A 14,544-nucleotide genomic window follows, 5' to 3' on the forward strand; every position below is an offset into this window, starting at 1 on the left:
AGATTATAATGTTGTTAGTAGTTGAGATCCATTGTCCATATATATAGACAACCGAATTTTGTATCAACTTCAGATTTCTTTAAAGTCTTCTAGTAATCTCATCAAAAGTATTGCACTAAATATGGTGTTCTCCCGGACTCATTGAAGTAATGCTGTACCATTTTATGCCGAACATAATTGTCTAAATTTTTTTATGACGTGTGTTCTGTATTGAATGTTATACTCCTTACCTTGCTATTTTTGCTTTATGATTACTTTATAAATCCATCGCCTGCCTTCAGTCACTTTTTGCACTTATTATCAATGACAGGTTTTGCTATTACTTTACTGTTATATCTTCAGTTTAGGGGACAATTTTGTTCATGGGAATATTACTTGTAATGGATATGCCATGATTTAACAATTATTTCAATTATATCATACGATAATTGAAAAAAAAATTGTCCTTGCTGAAAGAAAGTCGATCTTGAATTAATTTGTAAACTTAAAAAATACTGGGTGCACAACCTGCAAAGTTACAAAGTCAATAATCCAATAAGCTAACAGGCCCATCACATATAAAGTTAATGAAAATTGTGAATAACCCACTCAACTCATAAAGTTTAGTATGATTTTTAATGAAGTGAAACGCATTCTTCAAATTAAAAAATATAAAAGATGTGAAACTTTAAAAATATATTTGGAACAGAAAACATTTTGGGGTAGATACAGAAACATATATAGGATTCATCTAGTCTGATAAAGTATCTAGCTTAGTGCTGTTACTATAGATAGCATCACTTGGAGAAGGGGTATCATAACTCTTAGAAGTCAGTGGAGTTAGACACACAGATCTTATTTGGGCTGTGAATACTATATTATTTTGAATATTTAGTGAGATTTTTCTTATAGGTTGAAGTATTTTCATGCCATATCTTCCTGATAAAGCCATGTTTACAGAAACCATATACATTCTAGGATAATGCCCAGTAGATATTCAAGTTCTGTCCTAGTAGGTATTCAAGTTCTCTCCATCATGAGTTTTCATATGTATCAATAAACCTGATTCAAGAGAACAAGAATATTCACATATATTACAAGAATATAGATTGTTTTCCAGCATGAATTTTCATATGTGGCTTTAAATGTGATTTCATAGTAAAAGTAGAACCACATACTTCACACGAATATGGTTTTTCGCCAGTGTGATTTCTCATATGTATAACCAAATGCGATTTTTGGGAACAAGTATATTTACAAAATTCACAAGAATATGGTTTTTCTCCAGTGTGAGTTCTGATATGTAGCTCTAGATGAAATTTCGTGCTAAAAGAAGAACCACAAACTTCACAAGAATAAGGCTTTTCCCCCGTGTGAGTTCTCATATGTATCACTAAACTTGTTTTGCCTGAACTAGAATATTCACATAGTTTACAAGAATATGGCTTTTGTCCAGTGTGTGTTCTTATATGTGCATCTAGGTTCGCTTTTTGAGAGGAAGAATATTCACATACTTTACAAGAATATGGCTTTTCGCCTGTATGAGTTCTGATATGTGCTTCTAAATGTGATTTCTTCATAAAAGTAGAACCACATTTTTCACAGGAATATGGCTTTTCACCAGTGTGACTTCTCATATGTATCACTAGACTTGATTTTTTGGTAAAAGCAGAGCCACACACTTCACAAGAATATGGCTTTTCGCCAGTGTGACTTCTCATATGCAACACCAAATGTGATTTTCGGGAAGTGGAATATTCACATACATGACAAAAATGTGACTTTCCTCTAGGATGAGTTCTCGTATGTAACTCTAAATCTGATTTAATCGTAAAAGAAGAACTACATACGCCACAGGAATACGACATTTTTCCAATGTAAGTTGTCATATGTTTTGTTAATCTTGCGTTTTCTGAACAAGAATATTCACATATTTTACAATATTAATTTCTTTTTATTGTTTTAGTCCATTTAGTTCTAAGTGATCAAGAATCCTTGCTGGAAGTTAAAACTTGATTTCTTCATGAGTTTAATTTATATGTGATCTTTTTGTCCCTATAAGTATGAGTTCCAATGTGTCACTTCTTTTGATTTATGAGGCCAAAAGTATCTTCATTCTGCATATTCTGCCTACTCTCCACTGTATGTCTATATAAGAAAACGTAATTCAACAGAATATAGATTTTTCCTATGCTAAGTTCTCGTACATTTAGTTTGTATTCAAGTAATAGAAAAGCCACATATTTTACAAGAATGCATCCTTTTCTCCAACATGTTTGCTGGTTTCATTAAAGTTGATTTCATGATGAAAACACACTTCACAAAAATGTTTTTCAAGTTGTAATTTTATATCTCTCATAAAGTTTGATTTGATTGAACATGACATGCATATTTCACAGTTTTATGAATTGTTTTCGTTCGATACTTTTTCTTGTAAACTTATTTCCTGTATGAGAAAAATGTTACCATCTATGCGGACTTATGGCTTGTATGAAGAATAATTTACTTTTGTTTTTTTTCCGCATTTGATGATACCTATGTATTGTATATTGTTTTACACATGAAATACTGAACAGTTGTTGGTAAACATATTTGGAATGGAACGAATTTATGCCCTAAAGGCTTAAATAGACTCATATATACACATAACAGATTAATAAGATTGTTGTTGTTGTTTTTTTTTTTACATAGGAATCACCACTTATTGAGGCCTAAAGGACACTCGAGGATAAGAGTTAATGGGTGAACATTAGTCAATAGGATTATAGCGTAGTAAACATAGTGGAAATTTTTTGTTTTCCATTGAAGTTGCTGTCTTCACAACTCAACTAAAAGAAACATCCCACCATTACAGATTTGCATTGATGTCCATTTCTTTAAATATGTTTTATGTTGTTTTTTTTTACTATTTTAAATTAATCTGGTTCAGAGCGTGTAAGTTTTCTCTAGTATTTTGCCCGTTTCACTTAAAAGCAGAGTTCAAGAAAATCTTTTACAATCGACTTCACTTTTTGTTTTCCATAGAACATAATTTCTTTATAGTAAAGAAAATAACGATTATTCCAAATTCAACAAAGACTTTCAATCAGTAATATCTGTGAATAGAAATAAAATTCAATATATTAGTTATATATTAGTAATTAATTTGTAAACAGAAATACATACAATTATAATATAGTTATTTGCATGTGTATATAAGCAATTCATTTGTTTTTATTGTCAATATGATTGGTTTGCACAATATATATATATATATATATATATATATATATATATATATTGGTGGAGCAAAGAGGATTTGAAATAATGTAGCGTAAGCAACAAATACACAGGACAAGAAACACACTTAGAAATGCGAGTTTTCATGGAACTATGAAAATCTAAAAGTTGTCGAGGTAGTATCTGGTCCAGCTATAAGAATTGAAAAAAAATGGTACTTGAAATTGCAAGTAAAATGAAGTGTAAGGCTGAATGGTCTTTAGGTGCTGCAGCAGAAATGTTGATTGCAAGCGAAACAGGCACTGAGGTGATCACAGATTTGATGAATAAATTTATAAAAACGTTTCTCCCAAAAGACAGAATTTAGTACAATTGTGAAATCTACAAGGGTAAAAGTGGTGTACTAGATAGGGATAATTACAGAGGTATTAAGTTGATGGATCGCGCCCTGAGAATAATTGAGAGAATAAGTGATCAACAAATAAGAAATCAGATAAACATAGATTAATAAAATTTAGTGTTATACTTGCATAAAGTAGTACTGATTCAGGGACAAATGAAAGAGAAGTAACTTGTTAAGAAGAACCTATGTTTTGCTTTTGTGAATCTAGAGATAGCTTTTCAGAGTACAAAAACAATTTTATTTACAAGCACGTTTTTCTACACATTTTTAATTAAAAAACATTTGTAAATAAAATTGCAAATAACATTATTTTGTTTAAATAATAAACTTTTCCTTTCATAAGAATTTGTGAACTATGAGTTATAAAAGTATATACTGTTTATGATTGTTTTATTATCATCATCATTATTATTATTATTATCATTATTATTATTATTATTATTAATATTATTATTATTAACGATTCAGCTCTACTAGAAGTTAAAACATCCGGTGTTACCAAAACAATGTATGGTTAGTTGGTGCTTATTTTTGGATATTTGAAAGGTTCCTTATTTTATGGTAGAAATCATTGTTTCTCTAGACATCACATAAGTTACATAAAATGCACACACTTTCTTAAAATCTAAATGTCAGATTGAAAATTTTATTTGCAGAAAAATTTTCGGCGTTTTTGCAGTTTAACGTCTGCACAAAAATTAAGAAAGGCATTCTTAGCATTGTTACCTCTTACATATGCCAACAGAAATCTCATACAATGAACACAATATGCATGCGGTTATTAAACTCTACTGGTGCCATTTTTTTAAATTAGAGATTCATATATATTTTAATCAAGTTTGTCATCCAGCATGTCGAAATGGAAATTCTTATTGGATTAAAAAAAGTAAAATAACTAAATTAATGAACTAAATATTTGGTTCTTGTCAAAACACAAAAATAATGAAAAATCTGTACAATGTAAGTACCCCTGATGAAACAAAAATATATTAACAAAAAACACATAATTTGATCAAGTAGTTGTATTTTTATGAATAAATTTATTTTCAAATTATTAATCAGAATTCGTAGGCATACATCTAGTAAGCATGAATTACTGTTGAATTATGCCCCTTATATTTTTCAAATGGCGAGGGAGACAATCTCATCTCGGATAATCATAAATTTTGATTTTCTTTATAAAAGTAAAAATACTTGATTAATTCACGTGGTTTTTGGAATATATTTTTGCTTCCTTGCGAAAACTTACAGCATGCAGATTTTGGTTATTTTTACTGCTTCTTTACCTGCCTCCATGAGTAAAAATATTTTGTCTCAAAGTTATGTTAAGAAGCGAAAGTTGATTTAAGAATGAAAACATGAAATAAGGTACGTGATAAATGAATGCAGAGGGGGTCAAAATAAACATTTTGATTCCTCTCCCTTTACATAAAAATTCACCAGAAAAAATCAGGAAATTAACCAATTTTAATGAAATGTTCAGTTTTTATCAAATAATGATCACGAAATATAAAGAACCCATAATTTTTATTTAAATCTTAGTGGAAATGTCTTATTTTTTTAAAACAAAAAATACTTTTATTAAAGTTATGGTTTTCTGTAATAATAAAAAAAATGAAAGAATTTATTTTTGCTTTTTTTTATGAAAATAAGGCACCGTAAATTATAAGAATAAAAAAAATGATTTAATTTTTACAGGAACATTGCGAAAAAGCCCCTAAAGTCCGTATTAATGAATTTGATATAACTCAAGGAAAAATGAATTTCTTGAACTACTGATATTATCATTGAATTAAACATTATTTATTTAATATTTTCACAAAAAAAAATTATAATACAAAAAATATTCTTACTTTTTTTTTTAATTACAGATTTTGCACAATTTTTATATGCAAGATTTTAATAATTTCCTTGCTCGCATGAATGTGAAACTGTCGCCATAACATAGTTTTTATATAATCTCGAAGAATAATTAAAAAAAAATTAATTTAAAAACAGGAACATAAAAAATAATTAAATTAAAAAAAAATAAATTGAAACAAACATTCAGAATAGGAATATACGGATGCACGTCTGGGGTGAGGCAAGAAATCTGACACCCCTACCCACTTTTACTATCATGGCTTCATTTTGAAACAGCGTTTCGATTGGCTGTAATTTTGGGTTTCCGTATAATTGTGTTTACAAACCTTTGTTTGTTGCGTATTTGGCGAACAGCAGAATTACTTGCTTTTCGAGGGTTAATTAAGCTATTTTTTGTACAAACAAGGTGTTTTTTTATTTAGTTCAATATCTTAGGACTTTACTTCACTAATTATCTTTGAAATAGACCCAGAAAACTAATATTTATCCTTTAAAGGATTTTTACAATGAATTTATTTAACTTCAAAATTTAACTGAATTGGTTAGCTCGCTGTGAAAACATTTTTCATAACTTTTTTTTCATGTGTACAAATATTTTTTTTCCTTTAAGAAATTGACTTTAGTCTCTAATCTTTTAAATACAATCAAAAAGTAGTCAAAAACCTATAAAAAATTATGATAAATTGATTTTCAAAACTAGATCCCTCTATCTTTAGCCACCCATTTTTGCCCGTACCTATATGAAACCCTGTCTTTAGAAAATGAAACAAAATTTCTTCAGTTTTTTCTTTTTAATTACTGCAATTCATAATTCATAATTTTAATTATTTTATTCTGTATCTTCACTTTTTCACCGGGGTTTTTTTTTAAAATTAAATATTTGAAAATAACAACAAAAAATAAATGAAGGAAAAATAAAAAATGTTTTTAGTGATAAAAAATAGTGCATGCAAAAATATTAAAAATAACAACAAATCACCGTTTTTTATGCCTTCTGAACTAAAAACGTGTCAAAACTCAAATATATAACAAATAAATGTTTCCAAAGTCAAGATAAATTACTTCTGCTTGCATGGATAAGTCTTGTGTTTTATTTTTCTTGTTTTCAGACACTATCAAAGGCAAGATAAGCAGCAGATTTGCCGTTTAATTGTACAAATATTCTCGAACCATGTAATCAATAAAAGGGACTCTTAAAGGTCGACACCGGTATCGAGCAGAAGCTTGTTTACATGTTAAACAAACTTTAAATGGGTAAAATATAATCATAATTATTGAAAATGTAATCATGTGATTAAATTTAATTAAAATTAACCACTTTGTTTAACAAATTAAAAAAATAATGCAAGATGAAGTTTTAAAATGATTAAATGTGTTTTATTTTATAATTTAAAAATAAAAACATTGACCAATAAAAATGAAATTTGAGGTACTTATGTATTTTTGGTGCCACGCTGAAATAATAACGTTATTATTTTGAAAACCATTCTTAATGAGGAGGTGAGGGTGTTTTGTAACTATTCTGAGCTTCCGCCTTACAATTTAATAAGAATAATAATAGTAATAATAGTAGTAGTAGTAGTAATAATAATAATAATAATAATAATAATAATAATAATAATAATAATAATAATAATAATAAAAAGATATCGTGACACTTGAATTTAAACTGAAAAAAAAAAAAAAACTGTATAAAAATAGCGCGGTATCATCTTCCATCGTATGCATCCGAAAACAATATCTACTGTAAAATTAAAACAAAATTTGGTGCTTATGTATTTTTGGTACCACGCTATTTTTAAATAGTTTTTTCAGATTAAATTAAAGTTTCACAATATCTTCTTTTTTTTTTTTTACTTCTAAGGTGGAAGCACAGAATAGTTACAAAGCACTCTTCTCGTGTTAAGAATGGCTTTCAAAATAATAACAATAATATTTCAGCACAGTACCAAAAAATACATAAATACCAAAACTTTTATTTATTTTAATGTTAATTATAAAATAATTATAAAATAAAACATATTTAATCATTTTAAAACTTCATCGTGCATTATTTGTTATACAACGTGGTTAATTTAAATTAAATTTTAATAATATGATCATATTTTCAATAATTATGTGATTATATTCTACTCATTTAAAGTTTGTAAAACATATAAACAAGCTTCTGCTCGATACCGGTATCGACCTTTAAGAGCCCCTTTTATTGATTACCTGGTTTGAGGATATGTGTATAACTAAACGGCAAATCTGCCGAGAAATTTCTGTAAGTAGCTATAACGAAGATTAGGGAAATTTGATTCCCTATGTAGGGTTCGAGAGTATTTTGACACTCTTTCCTCGAGGAATATGCCGGATTGCCGAAAATAAAAAATTCGTTTGTAAATGTTAAAATGCACTAGTGCCGATTGATTTTAAAAAAAAAATTTTTTTATCGGAACTAATGTTTTAATAAGATTCAGCATATCGAAATTTGGTACTTGTGCATTTAACGAACCAGACGTAACTCAGCATTTGCTTGGCTTTGTCTGACGCATGACGTCAACAGCCGGATAAAACTGAGCGTTGCCGATTAAGCAGACGAGAATTTCGCTATCAATTGGAAAAGTGTCACAACTCAAGAAACGCTTATTTGAAGAGAGTTAAAAAAAATTTTGTTTTAAAAAGATAACTGACGAAATAATATTACAAATCTTGCGGACCAGCTCCAGACCTCAGAGGCTGTACTAAACTTTTGCCAGCAACGGAAATTGTTGGCAGAAGAGAAAAGGTGTTTACATTTTGGCCAGGATTGTGTAATTGCAAAGAGAACAAGCCTTTCCGACGTTTACGGTTGGAGGTGTAGAAGTGTAACATGTCGTCGATGGACCTCCATTAGGATTGGGACCTTCTTCTCAAAATCCCAACTAACCATCGCATGTATAATAAAAATAATATACTTATGGGCGTTCGAGATGGCATCTACAAAAAATCTCCATCGCGAATGTGGGTTACGTTCTCGCCACACAATTGTGGATTGGAAAAATTTCCTGCGTGATATATGCAGGGACTATTTTCTTAGGAATCCCCGGCAGATTGGAGGCCCAGGCCATACAGTAGAAATCGACGAGTCCGTTTTTAACCGCAGAAAACACAACGTCGGCAGACTTCTGACACCGGTCTGGATACGACCCCGCCGAAAAGGAGGGTTTCTTGGTCACTGTACCAAATAGGAACGCCGAAACCCTCCTTTCACTAATAAAAAAAAAAGAAATCCTTGTTTCTGGCGAAAAAATAAAATGTACAAATAATCCTTGTCCACCCCCAATGCTTTTTATTGCCCTTTTTTTAGACTTTTTCCATTTATTTGACATAGAGTTGCAAAAAAAAAAAAAATATTAACTTTTACGTGTTTAAGACATAGACAATGTTTTTTTATGTTAAAAATTGAAAAAAAAAAACAAATAGTTCAGACAAAAAAAAAGTTTCCTATTATTTAACAAAAAAAACTTGTTTTATATGTATTTATTTTGAAAACAGAAGACAATTTCAAACAAAAATAATAAAAAAAACAAATGAACGATAGATTTTTGCTTTTTACTTATTTTTTTTATGTTTCTACATTTTACAATTTTATTGTACAGTTATTTTGTTGTAGCGTTGTTTTTATTTTATCGCCAACGCTCGGTTTTATCCGGCTGTTGACGTCATGCGCCGGACAAAGCCGAGCAAATGCTGAGTTACGTCTGGTTCGTTAAATGCACAAGTACCCGAAATTTAGATTGTTATTGAATTAAAAAAAAAAAAAAAAAAAAAAAGCTGAAAATGTTTAAATGCTAAAAATTGTTTAAAATCTTATTGAATATAAAGAGTAGAAAAATCTTACCTTTAAAGTTAGTAGAAAAAAAGGGGGGAAAATACACACTAATTTCTTTTTTGTGTTGAAAAAAGAAAATTTGGTCGGGTTGCTGGGATTTTTTTTTTTATTAATCGACATAGTTTTTTGCGTAAAGTTTGTTAAAATAAAATTCATGAAGATTAGCAAATAATCAAAAGTTAAAGATGAAAAACATTATTTAAATGTGAAATTGTTTAAAGGAAAAACAATTACGCAACAAAACAAATATAATTGCTTTGGCAACAAACGTCAATAAGCGGTGTACAGTCTTATTTCGTTCCTTGTGACAAAACATCCGTTCAATAATTACCTGCGTCGAAATGTTTTTCTATATAGAAGGTATTTGTTACTCTAAAGCCTCATATGATTAAAGTAAAGACAAATACGAACTAGACAAATAAAATTTTGTTAAACTAAAAGTGGGTTTACTTTTTGAGATTGAACATTGACATAGACAGTTCTAATAAGGGCGAGAAAACGTACAACACAGCGACGTAGGTTCGTGCAAAATGAATGTCGATGCTCAAAATGAATAAACATTTTGACCCCTCCCTTTACTTAAAAATTCGTAAAAAATCAGGAAATAACAAATTTTAATGAAATTTTCGGTATTTATCAAATGAACACGGAATATATTGAACCTATTATTTTTATTTAAATCTTAGTGAAAATCTATTATTGTGCTTAAACAAAAAATACCTTTACTAAAGTTATTGTTTTCGGTAGTAAAAAAAAAAAAAAAAAATGATTTAATTTATTGGATCAAGTAAAGATTAGATATCCCATAGCCGAAAACGAAAACTAGTACACATTTCAAGTGACACCTGTTGTTCGACCTTGACATTGCTGTTGGTTGTTTGTAAACACATCAAATAGCAGACATGGTCGAATGTTCGCGAGCAAGATTTTTTTAAAATATATTTACAAAACTTTTTAAGATTTAAAAGAAAAAATATAAATTTTCAAAGCACGTTTTTTTAATATTAAATATTTACAAAACTTTTAAGGATAAAAACAAACAACATTTTTCTATTTGCTTACACAAAACTTTTTAATGTAAGTAATAAAACAAAATATATTTAAATAAATGGGTGTATTTCCGAGTGTTATATATATATATATATATATATATATATATATATATATATATATATATATATATATATATACAGAACTTTTTTAATAATAATAATAATAAGGATAAATAAATCGTAAATTTTTCCGACGTACTCCAGCGTAAACACCCCGACTTCTCTATGTTAAGAACGGCTTTCAGAATAACAACCCACAAGCTCAAAAGCCGTTCTTAACATGGGGATGTTGGGTGATGTATATTCCGAAAGCCGTTCTTAACATGGTGTGGTTGGTAGTGTTTATACTACGCTGAGGCAGGTTTACCAAATAAATAAGCCGACGTTATAACTGAGAATTTCGGATGATGTCAATTAAAAAATACACAATTAAAAAAAAAAAAAAAAAATGGTAAAATCCATTGAGTGCGTATGGTGGTTATATGAGAAAATAAAGCCGTGTACGCATTATAAATGTTTCTTTTCTGTGTCTTATGTTATACATTAGTACATTAGGGGTCATTTCGACTTAAAAGTTTATTTACTGCACCCATCTGAACTAGAGAAAATCATGATTTAAATGTGTATGTTTCGTCTTGTGAAGGCACTTAAACCATAGAAAAATAACGGTAACATAAGTGCATAAGCACCAAAATTGTTTTTGTTTTGTTTTGTTTGTTAGTTAAATTCGGCTAAAAAACAATAATAAAAATAAAAAATAATCCGAAAACCGCAAAGTTTAAGCCAACTTGAAATTTTTATTTGTTACGTTTGAATAAAAAATAATTATCAAAGCAAAAACAGTTGTGTTCTCGTCGAGTAAGTTTTTTGTTTTTTTTTTAATTTTTTATTTAAGAAAATAAAAGGTACTCAATTTTGTTTAGAAGCCGTCAATTTCATTTCGTTTTCCGATACACTCGATCTGACTTTTTGATCACCCGTCTGGTCGGCCATGTTAGATATTCATCGATTGAGATTGTCGGACTGACTTCCTTATCTTGGTTGTAATCGTCACAACGTTTCGGCCGTTTTGCCCTACGGCCTTCATCAGGTGTTTTGTATCGAACTGGGGAACCGTTTGTTAGGAGTTGTTATAATTAAGACAAGCGTATGGTAGCAAGAAAAACGTGAACACGGAGATTGTGTATATACATATATATGCATATATTTATTCTCGACAAACGAGATGTTAGAAGAAAAAAAAAGAAAAAGAAAGGATCGTTAATATTTACTCGAAGTTGACTGGGACGACGATAAGGTATCGGCTGTGGCGTCGTTGGTGTGAAGAGAGGTGGTTGAATGTTTGACTCGTGCGTCGCGTCGGTGAAATAGCAGTCGTGGCGACGGTGGAGTGGAGACGACGATTAAGACGGCGTCGAAAACGGCGGAGGAAGCAGCGAACGCGAAGCGTGATGTGTTTGACTGGTCGATCTGTTTAAACTGCCGATTTGAACATGCTGCCCCTTTTTTATATCGAGGCGCGATGAAAAAGTGGCTCGAGAAAGCCTGTGTTTAATTTAGGCGGGAGGCATTGTTATTGGCCGAAAAATATAAATGTTATTTTGCCAATGTCTGCGGAATTGCACGTAAATCGTCTGAGATTGTATTTCTGTTTTATAACAGAGTCTCGAACCCAACCATTTATTATTATTATTATTATTATTACGGGGGTACCGTGTTCGGACTCCAGCTAGGCTCTGGGACATAGTTGCTGATTCTCTGTTTTGAATGTTACTTTTTACTGCCTTCGTTCAGGATTGAACTCAGCACCTTTGGGTAACTGTAAACTTTGATACAACGTCTAGGACCACTAGTGACATATGACCGAGTGGTCCTAGACGTTGTATTAAAGTTTACAGTTAACCAAAGGTGCTGAGTTCAATCCTGAACGAAGGCAGTAAAAAGTAACATTCAAAACAGAGAATCAGCAACTATGTCCCATAGCCTAGCTGGAGTTCGAACACGGTACCCCCGTAATAATAATAAAGGGTTGGGTTCGAGACTCCTAACAAACGGTTCCCCAGTTCGATACAAAACACCTGATGAAGGCCGGAGGGCAAAACAGCCGAACCGTTGTGACGATTACAACCAAGATGAGGAAATCAGTCCGACAATCTCAATTAATGAAAACACCTCATCTCAAAAATACAGACAATTACTAGATATTCATCGTTAGTTATTTAGACGAGACATACATTAAATCATTAAATCATAATTTTCTCTATCTAGTTCAGATGGGTGCAGTAAATAAACTTTTAACTGGAAATAACCCCTAATGTACTAATGTATAACATAAGACACAGAAAAGAAACATTATTTTCTCATATAACTACCGTACGCACTCAATGGATTTTACCAAAAAAATTTAAATAAAATTATCATAATCAAAGTTTTTAATGGCAGAAACAAATAAAATAACTGACTTGTTCGGATTTTTGCGACCAAGATGAATTTTTATGTAGTAATTAATTTTTTTTTTTTTTTTTAAATCTTTCTTTGTGCGTTTTTAATACTATTCAATATTTATTTAAAGTGCGATGTATGTAGGTGGTCAGTGGAGGAGAAATCCTTCTAGACCGAGGCAATTTTTATGCATAATAAAATCACAAGTTAAAGCAACAAGTATAAACAATCGAGATTTAAAAATATATTTTATCCACATATCTTTTATAACTTTTATTTTTATAAAGATGAAGTGTAGTATCACAAGATAGAAATCTTTTTTATAATTTTCATTTTCATTTTAAAAAAACAAAAAAAAAACTTGCTATTCGCTTACTTCTCTACGCGATTTCTTCTCTACTGAATGAGGAAACAAACGGTGAATAGTAGTTCACCTTCTGTTTCTCTCCCACTCTCTCTTCCTCTCTTAATATCTCTCTCTATCCATCTCTCCCTTTCCCTCTCTCAATCTCTCTTTGAGCCCCTTTCTCTCTCTAACTCTCTCTATCTCTCTCCTTTCCTCTGTCTCATCCCTCTCTGTTTCTAACTCTCCCCCCTCTCTCTGTTTATCTATCAATCCCTTTATCTCTCTATCTCCTTCTCTTTCTCTATTTTCCTCTCACTTTCTCTTTTCTATCTATATATCTTCCTCTCTATCTGTCCATCTCTAATCCCTCATCCTATTTTATAATCTCCTAAATTAATTACAGTGAATAAGGCATTGTCAAAACATGGATAAATCCTATTTTAGTCACCTAATTTACTGACTGTGAATAGAAGTTATTTGGAAATTACTGCTACCTTTAACAGCACCAGAAGTAACTGGTAAAACCTTTCTAATTAAATTGTTTTTGGCAGCCATTTGGTAAAAAAATGACATAGCCTTAGCCCTTGCTGCATGAGGAATACCTGCGACCTTGCTGCCAAGTAGAAGAATTATTTATTCTACTTTAAAACATTCAATTTTTCAAAAATCTCATGTTCGACATCTCCAAAACATCCAATATGGGGAAAAATATTGCAGAAATGCAAACTTATTGTTTAGGATGAATGCACAATGGTACGCAAAAAATCACTTGAGGCTCTTGGTCGATCCTTGCAACATTTGCGTGGCAATATCAGACCATTTGGGAATGCAGTAATATTGCTTGCAGGAGATTTCAGACAAATGTTACCTGTTATTCTTCAATCAACACCAGCAGATGAAATAAATGCTTGCCTCAAATACTCTACTTTTTTGTTCCATGTGAAGACATTAATTAAACTTAACTCAAAATATGCATGTCCAGTTGCCGACTGTTCGATCCGCACAAAAACTTTTGCATCACTTGTGGGAAATTGGGTACTAAAAAGTACCAGCTGATCAGAGTTAAGGGCAAAATTCTTTGACTTTTAACTTCTGTAATTTCTGTAATTTTATTTCATCAAAAGAATAGTTAGTTTAAAAGGTTTTTGCAGATATTCAAATTATAAAAATTCCATTTGATTGGGTGAATGAGCTATTCTTGCAGGTCAATACAAAGATGCCCATGAACTTAACGCTATTATTCAATGTAAAATTCCAAGTGAGGTAGTCAAATACAAATCCATCGACACTGTTGTGAAAGCTGATAAAGTGGTTAATTACCCAACAGCTATATTTGCCAGGGATGCCACCGCATGTATTGCAACTGAAATTTGGTGTACTAATT

At 30.6% G+C, this 14,544-nt stretch overlaps 1 long non-coding RNA gene across 1 annotated transcript; it reads right to left on the bottom strand.

Moving 5' to 3' along the window:
* Positions 1-601: 601 nt before the first annotated feature.
* On the bottom strand, positions 602-9,814 carry LOC145242348 (uncharacterized). Its single transcript, XR_013862711.1, has 2 exons — positions 9,330-9,814; positions 602-3,074 (listed from the first exon to the last, which is right to left on the bottom strand). It is a non-coding gene; the product is annotated as an uncharacterized LOC145242348 (long non-coding RNA).
* Between the last annotated feature and the right edge of the window lie 4,730 nt (positions 9,815-14,544).

This window comes from Euprymna scolopes, chromosome 21 (genome assembly GCF_053919585.1).
Source record: "Euprymna scolopes isolate OS-2025 chromosome 21, ASM5391958v1, whole genome shotgun sequence".
NCBI lineage: Eukaryota > Metazoa > Mollusca > Cephalopoda > Sepiida > Sepiolidae > Euprymna > Euprymna scolopes.